The 15,568-nt window shown below is 46.7% G+C and overlaps 2 protein-coding genes across 2 annotated transcripts in view; one reads left to right on the plus strand and one right to left on the minus strand.

Moving 5' to 3' along the window:
* Positions 1-15,568, minus strand: part of LOC147118223 (uncharacterized) — a 186,110-nt gene that overhangs the window by 69,397 nt on the left and 101,145 nt on the right. The gene's annotated exons all lie outside the window — the stretch shown is intronic.
* The window catches only part of LOC147118225 (uncharacterized), a 31,197-nt gene continuing 18,622 nt past the window's right edge, over positions 2,994-15,568 (plus strand). Inside the window, exon 1 of the mRNA XM_085983704.1 lies at positions 2,994-3,123. The gene's annotated coding sequence lies outside the window, so the exon portion shown is untranslated. The remainder of the gene's footprint in view (positions 3,124-15,568) is intronic.

The raw sequence follows: 15,568 nt of genomic DNA on the forward strand, positions 1-15,568 counted from the left end.
GCCATCAGTTGTTGTCTACAACATTCCGGTGCCACCACCTGGTTACGTGGGCCCCATTTCCAAATTCCACCTTGTAATTGCGCGCCAGCTTGTCTCCATTTCTCCTTTTGCTCTTTACTAGTATTTTCTTGTAGCTCCATTATATTCACTTCCTGTACCCCACTATCATGGCCATATTTATTTAGTTTTTTGAACGCGTCCTCTGGTTGCATTTCTTCCGCAGCTAGTTTTGCGGCTAGATCTGCATACCTATTCCCCATAGGGGCCTGGTCCTGGGGTTCATAGAAACATAGGAGCAGTAGGCCATTCGGCCCCTCGAGCCTGCTCCGCCATTCAATGCGATCATGGCTGATCATCCAAATTCAGTACCCTATCCCTGCCTTCTCCCCATATCCCTTGATCCCTTTAGCCTTAAGAAATATATCCAACTCCTTCTTGAATATATTTAATGAATTGGCCTCCACTGCCTTCTGTGGTAGAGAATTCCACAGGTTCACCACTCTCTGGGTGAAGAAATTCCTCCTCATCTCTGTCCTAAATGGCCTACCCCTTATCCTTAGACTGTGACCCCTGGTTCTGCACTCCCCGACCATCGGGAACATCCTTCCTGCATCTAGTCTGTCTAGTCCTGTTAGAATTTTATAAGCTTCAATGAGATCCCCTCTCATTCTTTTGAACTCCAGCGAGTACAAGCCCAATCGACGCAATCTCTCCTCATACTTCATTTCTGCCATCCCAGGTATCAGTCTGGTGAATCTTCGCTGCACTCTTTCCATGGCAAGAACATCCTTCCTCAGATAAGATGACCAAAACTGCACACAATACTCAAGCTGTGGTCTCACCAAGGCCCTGTACAACTGCAGCAAGACATCCTTGTTCCTGTACTCAAACCCTCTCGCTACGAAGGCCATCATACCATTTGCCTTCTTACATCTAGTTCCCTTGTCCAGATCATTTATATATATTGTGAATAGCTGGGGTCCAAGGACCGATCCTTGCGGTACCCCACTAGTCACTGCCTGCCACTCGGAAAAAGACCTGTTTATTCCAACTCTTTGCTTCCTGTCTGCCAACCAGTTCTCTATCCAAGTCAATACCTTGCCCCCAATCCCATGTGCCTTAACTGTACACGCTAATCTCTTATGCGGGACCTTATCGAAAGCCTTCTGAAAGTCCAAATACACCACATCCACTGGTTCTCCCTTATTTATTTTACCAGTTACATCCTCAAAAAATTCCAGTAGATTAGTCAAGCACGATTTACCTTTTTTAAAATCCATGTTGACTTTGTCCGATCCGGTCACTGTTTTCCAAGTGCTCTGCTATTACATCTTTTATAATGGACTCTAGCATTTTCCCCACTACCGATGTCAGGCTTACCGGTCTGTAATTCCCCGTTTTCTCTCTACCACCTTTTTTGAACAGTGGGGTAACATTAGCTACCCTCCAATCCATGGTACTGTTCCAGAGTCTGTTGAATTTTGGAAGATGACCAGCAATGCATCTACTATTTCTGGGGCCACTTCCTTAAGCACCCTAGGATGTAGATTATCAGGCCCTGGGGATTTATCGGCCTTCAATCCCGTCAATTTCTCTAACACCATTTCCCAAGAAATACTGATTTCTATCAGGGTTTAATGAAAGGGAGGAACTATGTTTCCCGACATCTCTGGGAGGTTATTTGTGTCCTCCTTTGTGAAGACAGAACCAAAGTATGTATTTAATTGGTCAGCCATTTCTTTGTTCCCCATTATAAATTCCCCTCATTCTGAGTGCAAGGGACCTATGCTTGACTTCACCAATCTTTTTCTCTTCACATATCTATAAAAGCTTTTACAGTCAGTTTTTATGTTCCCTGCAAGCTTACTCTCATTCTCTCTTTCCCCCCTCTTAATTAATCCCTTTGTCCTCCTTTGTTGAATCCTAAACTGCTCCCAATCCTCAGGTTTACTGCATTTTCTGGCCAATTTATATGTCCACTCCTTGGATCATATGCTATCTCTAATTTCCCTTGTTAGCCACGGTTGAGTCACCATTTTTGTTTTAATTTTATGCCAAACTGGGATGAACAAATTCTGTAGTTCATTCATGCGATCTTTGAATGTTTGCCATTGCCTATCCACCGTCAACCCTTTGAGTGACATTCCCCAATCAATCCTACCCAACTCGTGAAGAAGGATCAAGAAGGAGTTAGATATATTTCTTAAGGCTAACGAGATCAAGGAAAATGGGGAGAAGGCAGGGACAGGGTACTGAGTTTGGATGATCAGCCATGATCTCATTGAATGGTGGAGCAGGCTCGAGGGGCTGAATGGCCTACTCCTGCTCCTATCTTCTATGTTTCTATGCTTCTAAAATTGTGCTAGTTGCCCATGCGCTGAGTGTATCCGAGCATTGCTCCAATGGACGCCGCACGGCTCAATCTGGTGTCTGAAATCACAGGAATCAACTTTCATTGATTTTCTCATCCTCCTCCTATTGCTTGCTCTAAATATATCTCTGCGCTCCTCAGCCGGCCGAGACAATGGCGGTGGCTGTTACCCAGAACGCTCCGCGGGGTAGAATAGGCCCTATCAATGCTGCAGGGGCCTGGTGTGCAGGCGCGGTGTGGGGGCAGGGCGGGTCCCGCGCGTGCGCAGTCAGTGCCGCCAGTCGGGTGATGGCGGCAGAAGGCGGAGAGAAGATTCCGGAGCGGGGAGGCGGAGGGGCGCAGGGGAGCAATGGAACCAGCGGGGAGGCTTTATAAACACCCGGTGTAGGCCTCAAGCTCCCGAATAAGAACTTACGGGTCCCGCGTTTGCCCCGAGCGGGGCGGCGGCTGCGGGACTTTCTCCCAGTGCCAGGCCCGGCTCAACGGCCGCCATCATGAGAGGCCGAGTGTGCAGCGGGGCGCATGCGCGGCCCCCTTGGGCCAGGGAGCAGGAGGAGAGAATGTTGTCAATTTCTGTCCTGGACTCTCACTGATGGCTTTTGTAAACTCCTTTCACAGGCTGTGAGAAGGGCAGGATTGACAGACGGGGAAACTCAAACCAAACTTCACATCAAGATCTCAGAGAGCCACTCCATTCATCAGGACCTGAAATTCATCGGCCTTTTGAGCGTGGAAGGAGAAATGTTTGGGAGGTAAGTAGCACGGAGTCCAGTTCTACAGAGTACGGCTTCTACAGAGTACTTAACTCGGGAATTGGGTGAGTGAGCGAATTCGATGAGGTGGGGGTAAGAGGTGCTGCTTGATACATTAAATAAAAATATAAACAACTTGAGTTTAATTAGGACTGTGGGCTAAGTTACAGTAAAGATCTAAAGCGTATAACTAAATGTAATAAATTTAACAAGGTTATTACCTAGATTAAAAACTATTAATAGACAATTGGTTATTTCAAAACTTGAAAACCTAATTAGTTAAATAAAATACAATAGAGATTGCAGGGCAGGTGATGTGTTGCAGCTGTAGCATGTGGGAGCTGGTGGACCCCAGTGTGATCCACAGCAACCACATAGAGTCATAGAGGCACAGAAGGAGGCCATTCGGCCCATTGAGTCCGTCCCAGCTCTCTGCAGAGCAATCCAGTCAGTCCCATTCCCCCGCTCTATCCCCGTAGCCCTACAAATTTATTTCCCTCAAGCGTCTCCGCTTCCACCACTTCCGTCAGCAGTGAGTTCCAGGTCCTCACCAGTGGCTGTGTAAAAAAGTTTTCCCTCTGTATCTGTTGCCCAAAACCTTAAATCTGTGTCCCCTAGTCCTTGTACCATCAACTAGTGGGAACAGCCTTTCCCCGTCTAGCCTATCCAAACCCATCATAATCTTGTACACCTCTGTCAAATCACCCCTCAACCTCCTTTGCTCTAATGAAAACAAATCCAGCCTCTCCAACCTGTCCTTGGAGCTAAGATCCCCCATCCCCGGAACCATTCTGGTGAATCTCCTCTGCACCCTCTCAAGGGCCTTCACATCCTTCCTAAAGTGTGGCGACCAGAAGTGTCTGCAGCTCGAGGAACTTCGGCTCAGAGTTAGAGTCATAGGCCTAGAAATTCACTATGGCCCCGCCAGCTGGCTAGCGCCCAAAAGTTAGCGCTGGGCGGGAAGCCTATAGCGATCGTCAGATATTCATTGTTAGCGCCCCAATTCGGAACCGGGCGCTATACCAGGGTGTGCCCGCCTCCGCTTGGGGCGCTGACACTGAATATCAGCGCTCTTGGCGCCGCTGCGCAGCGGCAGGCTGCGGTACTGCAGGCCTCCTCCTCTTAAGGGGGAGCTGCCTGCAACGGGGAGATCGCCGCTGGATAGTGCCTGCAAATGAGCCCGGCACCACGGAGAAGTGCCGGGCTCACGGAAAGCAGCCGGCAATGCCGCGGGGGGGGGGGGTGGAGGAGGCCGGGGAAGGAAGTGCGGGCAGGCGGCCGCCGAAAAAGCGGCCGGCCGCACCTTCCGCTTTAAAGCGCCCCACTAAGGCAGCAGGACGGCCCCGTTTTCTGGTCGCTGTTTGCGGCCGCTTCGGAGGAGGCGGCCGCAACTAAATATGGGGATCGGCGCGGTTTCGGTGCGGAACCGGGGCACTGCACACACTAATGACATCATCGGTGCCGGCGCAGCGCTAACGGCTACCGCCGCCAATACCGCTGCGCTGAATATCTGCGCAAACTCATTTCTGGCGCAAAATCTCTCTTTAGGCGTTAAATGGGCGCAAAGCTGGCAGCGCCTTAATGAATTTCTAGGCCATAGAGTTATACAGCACAGAAAGAGACCCTTCGGCCCATCGTGTCTGCGACGGCCATCAAGCCCTGTCTATTCTAATCCCATATTCCAGCACTTGGCCCGTAGCCTTGTCTGCTATGGCGTTTCAAGTGCTCATCTAAATGCTTCTTGAATGTTGAGGGTTCCTGCCTCTACCACCCTTTCAGGCAGTGAGTTCCAGATTCCAACCACCCTCTGGGTGAAAACGTTTTTCCTCAAATCCCCTCTAAACCTCCTGCCCCTTACCTTGAAACTATGTCCCCTGGTTATTGACCCCTCTACTAAGGGGAAAAGTTCCTTTCTATCTACCCTATCTATGCCCCTCATAATTTTGTACACCTCAATCAGGTCCCCCCTCAGCCTTCTCTGCTCTAAGGAAAACAACCCCAGCCTGTCCAGTCTCTCTTCATAGCTGAAGCACTCCAGCCCAGGTAACACTCTGGTGAATCTCCTCTGCACCCTCTCCAATGCAATCATATCCTTCCTATAGTGTGGTGACCAGAACTGCACACAGTATTCCAGCTGTGGTCTAACTAGTGTTTTGTACAGCTCCATCAAAACCTCCCTGCTCTTATATTCTATGCCTCGGCTATTGAAACCAAGTATCACATATCCCTTTTTAATCACCTTATCTACCTGTCCTGCTGCCTTCAGGGATCTATGTACATGCACACCAAGGTCCCTCTGATCCTCTGTCCTTCCTAGGGTCTTACCATTCATTGTGTATTCCCTTGCCTTGGTAGTCCTCCCAAAATGCATCACCTCACACTTATCAGGGTTAAATTCCATTTGCCACTGTTCTGCCCATCTGACCAATCCGTCTATATCGTCCTGTAGCCTGAGGCTTCCCTCCTCGCTATTTACCACTCCACCAATTTCCGTGTCATCTGCGAACTTACTGATCATACCTCCTACATTGATATCTAAATCATTAATGTACACTATAAACAGCAAAGGACCCAGCACCGATCCCTGCGGTACCCCACTGGGCACAGGCTTCCAGTCACAAAAACAACCTTCGACCATCACCCTCTGCCTCCTGCCACTGAGCCAATTTTGGATCCAACATGCCAAATTGCCCTGGATCCCATGGGTTCTTACCTTCTTGACCAATCTCCCATGTGGGACTTTGTCAAAAGCCTTACTGAAGTCCATGTAGACCACATCAACTGCACTACCCTCATCCGCACACCTAGTCACCCCCTCGAAAAATTCAATCAAATTGGTTAGACATGATCTCTCCCTGACAAAGCCATGCTGACTATCCTTGATCAACCCTTGCCTCTCCAAGTGGAGACTAATTCTGTCCCTCAGAATTTTTTCCAATAATTTCCCTACCACTGATGTTAGGCTCACTGGCTTGTAATTTCCTGGTTTATCCCTACTACCCTTGTTGAATAATGGTATTACGCTAGCTGTCCTCCAGTCCTCCGGCACCTCCCCTGTGGCCAGAGAGGTTCTGAAAATTTGTGTCAGAGCCCCTGCAATCTCCTCCCTTGCCTCACACAGCAGCCTGGGATACATCTTGTCTGGGCCTGGGGATTTATCCACTTTTAAGCCCACTAAAACCACTAGTACCTCCTCCCTCGCAATACTAATTTGTTTAAGTATATCACAATCCCCCTGCCTGATTTCTATGCCTACATCGTCCTTCTCCACAGTGAACACAGATGCAAAATATTCATTTAAAACCTCACCCACATCTTCTGGCTCTACACACAGATTGCCACTTTGGTCCCTAATGGGCCCTACTCTTTCCCTGGTTATCCTCTTGCCCTTAATATACTTATACTATATTTTGCCCGCCAGTGATTTTTCATGCCCCCTCTTCGCTCTCCTAATTGCTTTTTTAAGTACCCCCCTGCACTTTCTATACTCCTCTAGGGCTTCCACTGTTTTTAGTCCTTTGTATCTGCCAAAAGCCTCCCTTTTTTTCTAATCCATTCTTGTATGTCCCTTGACATCCAGGGTTCCCTGGGCTTGTTGGTCCCACCCTTGACCTTTACGGGAACATGTTGCCATTGTACTCTCTCTATTTTCCTTCTGAAAGATTCCCATTGCTGCGATGTGGATTTTCCTACAAGTAGCTGATCCCAGTCCACTTTGGCCAGATCCTGCCTTATCATATTAAAATTGGCCTTCCCCCCAATTTAGAACCTTTATTTCTGGTCCATCTTTGTCCTTTTCCATGACTACCTTAAATCACACCGAATTATGGTCACTGTCACCAAAATGCTCTCCTACTGACATTTCTACCACTTGCCCAGCTGCATTCCCTAAAATTAGGTCCAGTAACGTCCCCTCTCTTGTAGGACTTTCTACATGCTGCCTCAAAAAGCTCTCCTGGATGCACTTTAAGAATTCTGCACCCTCTGAGCCTTTCACACAGATGAATGCTGGAGGAGGGGTGTGTCTGAAGTAAAAAGGCGGAGGTTGTGAATATTTATTTTATATTTAATACTATTTTCTAAAGTATTGTCTTATTTTAAATTAAATTGAAAAGGGTTTTTTTTTTGCTTTGTGGTGCCTGCTGTACATGGTCCATGTCTCTGAGGCATACAGGAGGGCGGGTATCACTGCTGCTCTGCAGACCATGAGCTTAGAACCGGGTTTGAGGTCCTGGTCTTCAAACACTCTCTTCCTCAGGCGACCGAAGGCTGCACTGGCACACTGAAGGTGGTGTTGGACTTTGTCGTCGATGTCTGGCCTTGTTGACAGTAGGCGCCCGAGGTATGGAAAGTGGTCCACGTTGTCCAAGGCCTTGTCGTGGATTTTGATAATCGGGGGGCAGCACTGCGCAGCGGGGGCAGGTTGGTAGAGGACCTTTGTCTTACGGGTGCGCTCCGCCAAATTGAAGAAGCTCCGCTCAGGGCCCAGATCTGTGGAGTCTCAGATTTGGATTCCCCTTTATTCTCTCCCCTCCTGATCTCAATCGGATCTGGGGGAAAACTCACTTTCCCTCACTGATTGCAGCTCTTCACCAACACCGACATCACATAGAAAGCCCCGCGCGGCAGCCTGGAGCTCAGTGGCCCAGCACGCAGGCGTGGGGGAGGATGATTGACAGGGGCCCAGGGTGTGTGCTGAGCAACAGAAAATGCTGGAAAAACTCAGCAGGCCAGGCAACATCTGTGGAGAAAGAAATCGAGTCAACGTTTCAGGTCGAAACCCTTCGTCAGGACTGAGAAAACACAGGAAATGAAACAGATTAAAAGGCCAGTTTGGGGGCTGGGAAATGGGGATGAAAGAACAAAAGAGAAGTGAAGATCGGACCAGTAAAGAGACAAAAGACGGCTCGAGATGTTTATTAAATGGATGCAGTGTGAAGTGTGAAATGTTCTGGCAGAATGAGAGACAGCTGCCATGTGGGAGAGAGAAAAAGGGGGAAGGGCTAAAACAAAGGGGTGGATAAAAATATATAAAAATGTAATAGGGGCCGAGGTTATGATCTGAAATTGTTGAACTCGATATGGAGTCCGGAAGGCTGTAAAGTGCCTGATCGGAAGATGAGGTGCTGTTCCTCGAGCTTACGCTGGGTTTCTGTGGAACAATGCAAGAGCCCGAGGATGGTGAGGTCTGAGTGGGAATGGGGCGGTGAATTAAAGTGACAGGCGACCGGAAGCTCGGGGTCACCCTTACGGACTGAATGGAGGTGTTCCACAAAGCGGTCACCCAATCTGCGTTTGGACTCCCCAATGTCGAGGAGACCACATCGTGAGCAGCGAATTCTCTCTGTATCCACTCTATCAACATTTTTCATAATTTTAAAGACCTCTATTAGGTCACCCCTCAGCCTTCTTTTTTCAAGAGAAAAGAGACCCAGCCTGTTCATCCTTTCCTGATATGTATACCCTCGCATTTCTGGTATCATCCTTGTAAATCTTCTCTGCACCATCTCCAGGGCCTCTATATCCTTTTTATAATATGGCGACCAGAACTGTACGCAGTACTCTAAGTGTGGTCTAACCAAGGTTCGATACAGGTTTAGCATAACTTCACTACTTTTCAATTCTATACCTCTAGAAATCAAACCTCGTGCTTGGTTTGGTTTTTTATGGCCTTGCTAACCTGTGTCGCAACTTTTAGTGATTTGTGTATTTGTACTCCGAGATCCCTTTGTTCCTCTACCCCACCTAGACTCGCACCCTCCAAGTGATAAGTGACCTCCCCATTCTTCCTACCAAAATGTAATACCTCACATTTATCTGTTCAGCCTTGGTCACTCTGCAAAAACTCTGAAATGTTTAACAATGAAATCAGGGAGTCAAAAAGCTCAGGTAAGGCAGTTTAAAAAGACAGTCCCTGACCAGAGATTGCTGGATGCTGACACTCGGTGCTCACGAGGATAGAATGTCCCATTCCCCAGGCACGGACATCCAGCACCTCGATCACAGCAACAATTCACAAAACAATGGCAATATAACTTGAAGCAGAGACGGTTAAGTGGAGCTGTGATCGAGGTGCTCAAAATTATGAGGGGTTTTGATCGAGCAAACAAGGTGAAGCTGTTGTCACTGGCAGGAGGGTCGGTAACGAGAGGACACAGATTTCAGATCATTGGCAAAAGAATCGAGAGAGGAAATGAGGAGACTTTTTTTACACAGCGAATTGTGATGATCTGGAATGCACTGCCTGAATGGGAGGTGGAAGCAGATTCAATAGTAACTGTCAAAAGGGAATTGGATATATACTAAAGGCAGAAATTTGCAGGGCAATGGGACTAATTGCATCGCTCTTTCAGAGAGCCAGCAGCAGCACGATGGGCCGAAAGGCATCCCACTGTGTTCTATGATTCTATAACATCAGCTTCTCTCTGCACATGGGTACTGAGAGAACAGGGAATATTCTTTAAATCCAGCCCAGTTATTGGGGGCTTTTAACATTAACAAGCCCCAGTTGCCTGAATGGTTCAGTCCTGGATGTGATTAAAGGCATCGGAAACAGTGGAATCGACCCACTGCAGTCACACTGTGGACACTCTGGTGTGTCAGCGGGTGGGATACACCAGGGAATCCCTTTCCACACACTGAGGTTGACTCCAATGATCGGGAGTCCCAGGGTTTCGGACACCAGATAATCAAGCTCACAAGAACACAAATTGTCTCTCCAGGCTTTATTAAGGGCGCTGCATAACACAGATCAGGTGATAATTCCCTCAATCTGGAGAATAGAAGTACAGTGGATTCACGCGCGATCTTCTCGAGTCTGTTCCAACTGACAACGGCTTAAGTGGCCTGTTCTTATACACAAGCTTGGTTACCGCTCAGGAAATGGGATTGTTTGGACCCGTCTGTTGACCGTCTCCTGAACTCCTGCTAATTCAGGGAATTTAGTCCATCTGTGACCAGACTATAACCACAAGCCCGTCTGGTTATCACAACTATACGGTCCATGGGGTTATTATTAGATTCACACCCAGACGTTGTGCCTTCACTTGTCTGGCACTTCATCCCATAACATGGGTACAGGGGCTCAGTAATGTTTCATTCATCAGAAAAAGACAAAGTACAATATACTGGTCAGCTTAACAGAATCTCATCATATTTAAAGGGGCCATCAATATAAAATAGTCTCTGATAGATCAAGTAGGGAATTCAGGAGAAATTTCTTTACCCAGAGAGTGGTGAGAATGGGGAACTCGCTACCACAGGGAGTGGTTGAGGTGAACAGCATAGATGGATTTATGGGGAAGCCACACAAGGGAGAAACGAATGGGAGGATGTGTTGATCGGGTTAATTGAAGTAGGGTGGGTGTGGGGCATAAACACTGGCATGGACCAGTTGGACCGAATGGCCTGTTTCTGTGCTGTACATTCTATGTAACACCATGAACAGTCAAACAAAGGGAATCATCAGCACAACAGTCTTAAAGATTAAACAGCAGTACAAGAATTTCTGAAACATTCATCCATTCCATGTTCATGTCGCCCCAGCTACAGAACAGTGTGAACTCACTGGTGTGTCAGCAGGTGGGATGACCAAGTGAATCCCTTCCCACACATGGAGCAGGTGAACGTCCTCTCCCCGGTGTGAACTTGTTGGTGTTCCAGCAGTCTCGAGGACCGAGTGAATCCCTGCCCACACACGGAGCAGGTGAACAGCCGCTCCCCAGTGTGAACAAGCTGGTGTGCCGTCAAATGTCCAGAGCTTTTAAAGCTTATCCCACAGTCAGAACACTTAAATGGTCTCATCAGTGTGAACTTGCTGGTGTCTCAACAGAAGGGTTGACCGATTGAATCCCTTCCCACACACGGAGCAGGTGAACGGCCTTTCCCCAGTGTGAACTCACTGGTGTTCTTTCAGATCCCCATTGCTTTTAAAGCTCTTCCCACAGTCAGAACACTTAAATGGTCTCTCATCAGTGTGAACTTGCTGGTGTCTCAGCAGGTTGGATGACGAAGTGAATCCCTTCCCACACACGGAGCAGGTGAATGGCCTCTCCCCAGTGTGAACTTGTTGGTGTGCCAGCAGTCTCGAGGGCAGAGCGAATCCCTGCCCACACACTGAGCTAGTGAACGGCCTCTCCCCAGTGTGAACTCGCTGGTGTTCTTTTAGATTCCCATTGCTTTTAAAGCTCTTCCCACAGTCAGAACACTTAAATGGTCTCTCATCAGTGTGAAGTTGCTGGTGGCTCAACAGATTGGATGTCCGATTGAATCCCTTCCCACACACTAAGCAGGTGAACAGCCGCTCCCCAGTGTGAACTCGCTGGTGTTCTTTCAGATCCCCAGAGCTTTTAAAGCTCTTCCCACAGTCAGAACACTTAAATGGTCTCTCATCAGTGTGAACTTGCTGGTGTCTCAACAGATGTAATGACTGAGTGAATCCCTTCCCACACACGGAGCAGGTAAATGGCCTCTTTCCTGCTCTCTCTAGCTGGTGTCCCTTCAGCTCCTGGGACCTTTTAAAGCTTTTCCCACAGTTGGAATGTTTCACCAGCCTCTCCTCAGTGTGAACTCGCTGGTGTGCCAGCAGATTAGAGGACCGACTGAATCCCTTCCCACACACTGAGCAGGTGAACATAATCTCTCCTGCTCTCTCCAGCTGGTGTCTCTTCAGGTCCTGGGACCTCCCACACTCAGACCATTTAAAAGGTCTCTCATCAGTGTGAACTCGCTGGTGTGCCAGCAGATTGGGGGAGCGATTAAATCAGGTCCTGATGAATCGAGTGACTCTGTCTGATCTTGAACTGATGTTTGGTCTGAGCTTCCTGCCTGTAAATGCTCCACTTCTAAAACCCTGCAAAAGGAGTTTAGAAAGGGGTAAGAGGGAGAATGTTACCTCATGTCCCCCTTTCCCAGCCCAGGGGCAGTGAAGCTGATTTTCAGGCCCTAGCTGCTGCACAGGTTACATACGAACATACGAATTAGGAGCAGGAGTCGGCCACTCGGCCCCTCGAGCCTGCTCCACCATTCAATAAGATCATGGCTGATCTGATTACTCCACATTCCCGCCTACCCCCGATAACCTTTCACCCCCTTGCTTATCAAGAATCTATCTACCTCTGCCTTAAAAATATTCAAAGACTTTGCTTCCACTGCCCTCTGAGGAAGAGAGTTCGAAATACTCACAACCGTCTGTGAGAAAAAATTTCTCCTCATCTCTGTCTTAAATGGGCGACGTCTTATTTTTAAACAGTGACCCCTAGTTCTAGATTCTCCCACAAGAGGAAACATCCTCTCCACATCCACCCTGTCCAGACCCCTCAGGATCTTATATGTTTCAATCAAGTCACCTCTTACTCTTCTAAACTCCAGCGGATACAAGCCTAGCCTGTCCAACCTTTCCTCATAAGACAACCCGCCCATTCCAGGTATTAGTCTAGTAAACCTTCTCTGAACTGCTTCCAACGCATTTACATCCTTCCTTAAATAAGGAGACCAATACTGTACACAGTGCTCCAGATGTGGTCTCACCAATGCCCTGTAGAACTGAAGCATAACCTCCCTACTTTTGTATTCAGTTTCCCTCGCAATAAACAATAACATTCTATTAGCTTTCCTGATTACTTCTTGTACCTGAATACTAACCTTTTGCGATTCATGCATTAGGACACCCAGATCCCTCTGCATCTCGGAGCTCTGCAATCTCTCACCATTTAGATAATATGCTTCTTTTTTATTCTTCCTGCCAAAATGGACAACTTCACATTTTCCCACATTATACTCCATTTGACAGATCTTTGCCCACTCACTTATCTATATCCCTTTGTAGCCTCCTTATGTCCTCTTCACAATTTACTTTCCTACCTATCTTTGTGTCATCAGCAAATTTAGCAACCATGCCTTCGGTCCCTTCATCCAAGTCATTTATATATGTAATACCCACTGGAAATGTTATGTACGCTAAGTATGGTTATCAATCTTTAACTTAGACACTGTATTATCATTGTTATAAATCCCTGGGTTAAAGTTGCCCATGTGAAGGTATGGCAAGAACTTTTAAGGACACAATGTGACTAAGAGCAGACTTTCCATAATTCTGCACCAGTATCAACTGTTGCAGACAGTGAGGCTGCGCAGTCTCCAGGCAGAAACCCCAGGAGGAAGGGGTGGAGTCAGGGTTTTCGAGCGGGAAAAAGGGAGCGACTGGAAGAAGAGGGCAGGAGCTCTGAAAAGAGGGCTCAGGAGGCAAATGGCTGCCGCATCCCGTCCCGGGTTTCCAAACTCGGCCGCCGCCCTTCGTATTAGTAGCTCTGCATCCAGAATTCAAAGTGGGATTCAGTAATCATGAAGAGAATTCAACAAAGGGGTTCGGAGTCGTAAGTCTTGCAGACATTATACATACCATGAGCTCCAACTTAAGCGTGCCAACGAAAGAGTGCACTCAAATTTGGACACAGGGATAGATTCTCCTTTGAATCCATGTAAATGGAGAATGTATGTTTATTATGTCTAGATGCATTCTAATGTATGCAAATGTCTAATTTAGTTCATTGACCTGTAATCTTCTTATACTGTCTGACGTTAAAACTATAAAGTAAGATAATTAGAATTAAGCCATTGTAGTAGTGATCTCCTTACTGGACTATAGAATACTATCTACAAGAGAGACCACATCTCACATATATCTAGAGAACCGTGAAGGGGTTACATATAAATTGTAAAAAGTTGAGGTCCCAGCACTGATCCCTGTGGCACACCACTCGTTACATCTTGTCAACCAGAAAATGACCCATTTATGCCTACTCTCTGTTTCCTATTAGCTAGCCAATCTTCTAGCCATGCCAATATGTTACTCCCTAAACCATGAGCTTTTATTTTCCGCAATAACCTTTGATGTGGCACTTCATCAAATGCCTTCTGGAAATCTAAGTACAGTACATCCACCAGTTCCCCTTTATCCACAGCATATGTTACTTCCTCAAAGAACGCCAATAAATTGGTTAAACATGATTTCCCTTTCACAAAACCATGTTGACTCTGCTTGATTACCTTGAACTTTTCCAAGTGCCCTGCTATAACGTTTTTAATAATAGCTTCTAACATCTTCCCGATGACAGATGTTAAGCTAACTGGCCTGTAGTTTCCTGCTTTCTGTCTCCCTCCCTTTTTGAATAAAGGAGTTACATTCGCTATTTTCCAATCTAATGGAACCTTCCCCGAATCTAGGGAATTTTGGCAAATTAAAACCAATGCATCAACTATCTCACTAGCCACTTTTAAGACCCTAGGATGAAGTCCATCAGGACCCGGGGACTTGTCAGCCCGCAGCTCCAACAATTTGCTCAGTACCACTTCCCTGGTGATTGTAATTTTCTTGAGTTCCTCCCTCCCTTCCATTTCCTGATTTACAGCTATTTCTGGGATGTTACTTGAATCCTCTATAGTGAAGACCGATGCAAAACACCTGTTCAATTCAACTGCCATCTCCTGATTTTCCATTATTAATTCCCCAGACTCACTTTCTATAGGACCAATGCTCACTTTGTTAACTCTTTTCTTTTTTAAATATCTATAGAAAATCTTATTAACTGTGTTTATATTTCTAGCTAGCTTTCTCTGGTACTCTCATTTTTCTCTCCTTATTAATCTTTTAGGTCATTCTTTGCTGTTTTTTATATTCTGTCCAATCTTCTGACCTGCCAGCCATCTTTGCACAATTATATACTTTCTCTAAGTTTGATACTATCATTAACTTTTTTAGTTAACCACGGATGGTGGATCCTCCCCTTGGAATTTTTCTTTCTCGTTGGAATGTATCTATTCTGTGTATTCTGAAATATCCCCTTAAATGTCTGCCACTGCAACTCTATTGACCTCTCCCTTAACCTAATTTGCCTGTTCACTTTAGCTAGCTCTGCTTTCATGCCCTCATAATTGCCCTTATTTAAGTTTAAAATACTCGTTTTGGACCCACTCTTCTCTCCCTCAAACTGAATGTAAAATTCAATCATATTATGATCGCTGCTACCCAGGGGTGCCTTCACTATGAAGTCATTAATTAATCCTATCTCATTGCACAATATGTAGATTAAAATCCCCCATGATTATAGCCATACCTTTCTGACAAGCTCCCATTATTTCTTCCTTTATACTCCATCCTACCGTGTGGTTACTGTCAGGGGGCCTGTACACCACTCCCACAAGTGACTTCTTGCCTTTATCATTTCTCATCTTAACACGCAGGTGCAGCAAGCAATTAGGAAAGCAAATGGTATGTTAGTCTTTATTACAAGAGGATTGGAGTATAAGAGTAAAGTCTTACCGCAATTATATAGGGCCTTGGTGAGACCACACCTGGAGTATTGTGTACAGTTTTGGTCTCCTTACCTAAGGAAGGATATACTTGCCTTAGAGGGAGTGCAACGAAGGTTCACCAGACTGATTCCTG

The sequence above is a fragment of the Somniosus microcephalus genome, chromosome 4, assembly GCF_052327205.1.
Source record: "Somniosus microcephalus isolate GS21.2 chromosome 4, FLI_Smic_1.0, whole genome shotgun sequence".
NCBI lineage: Eukaryota > Metazoa > Chordata > Chondrichthyes > Squaliformes > Somniosidae > Somniosus > Somniosus microcephalus.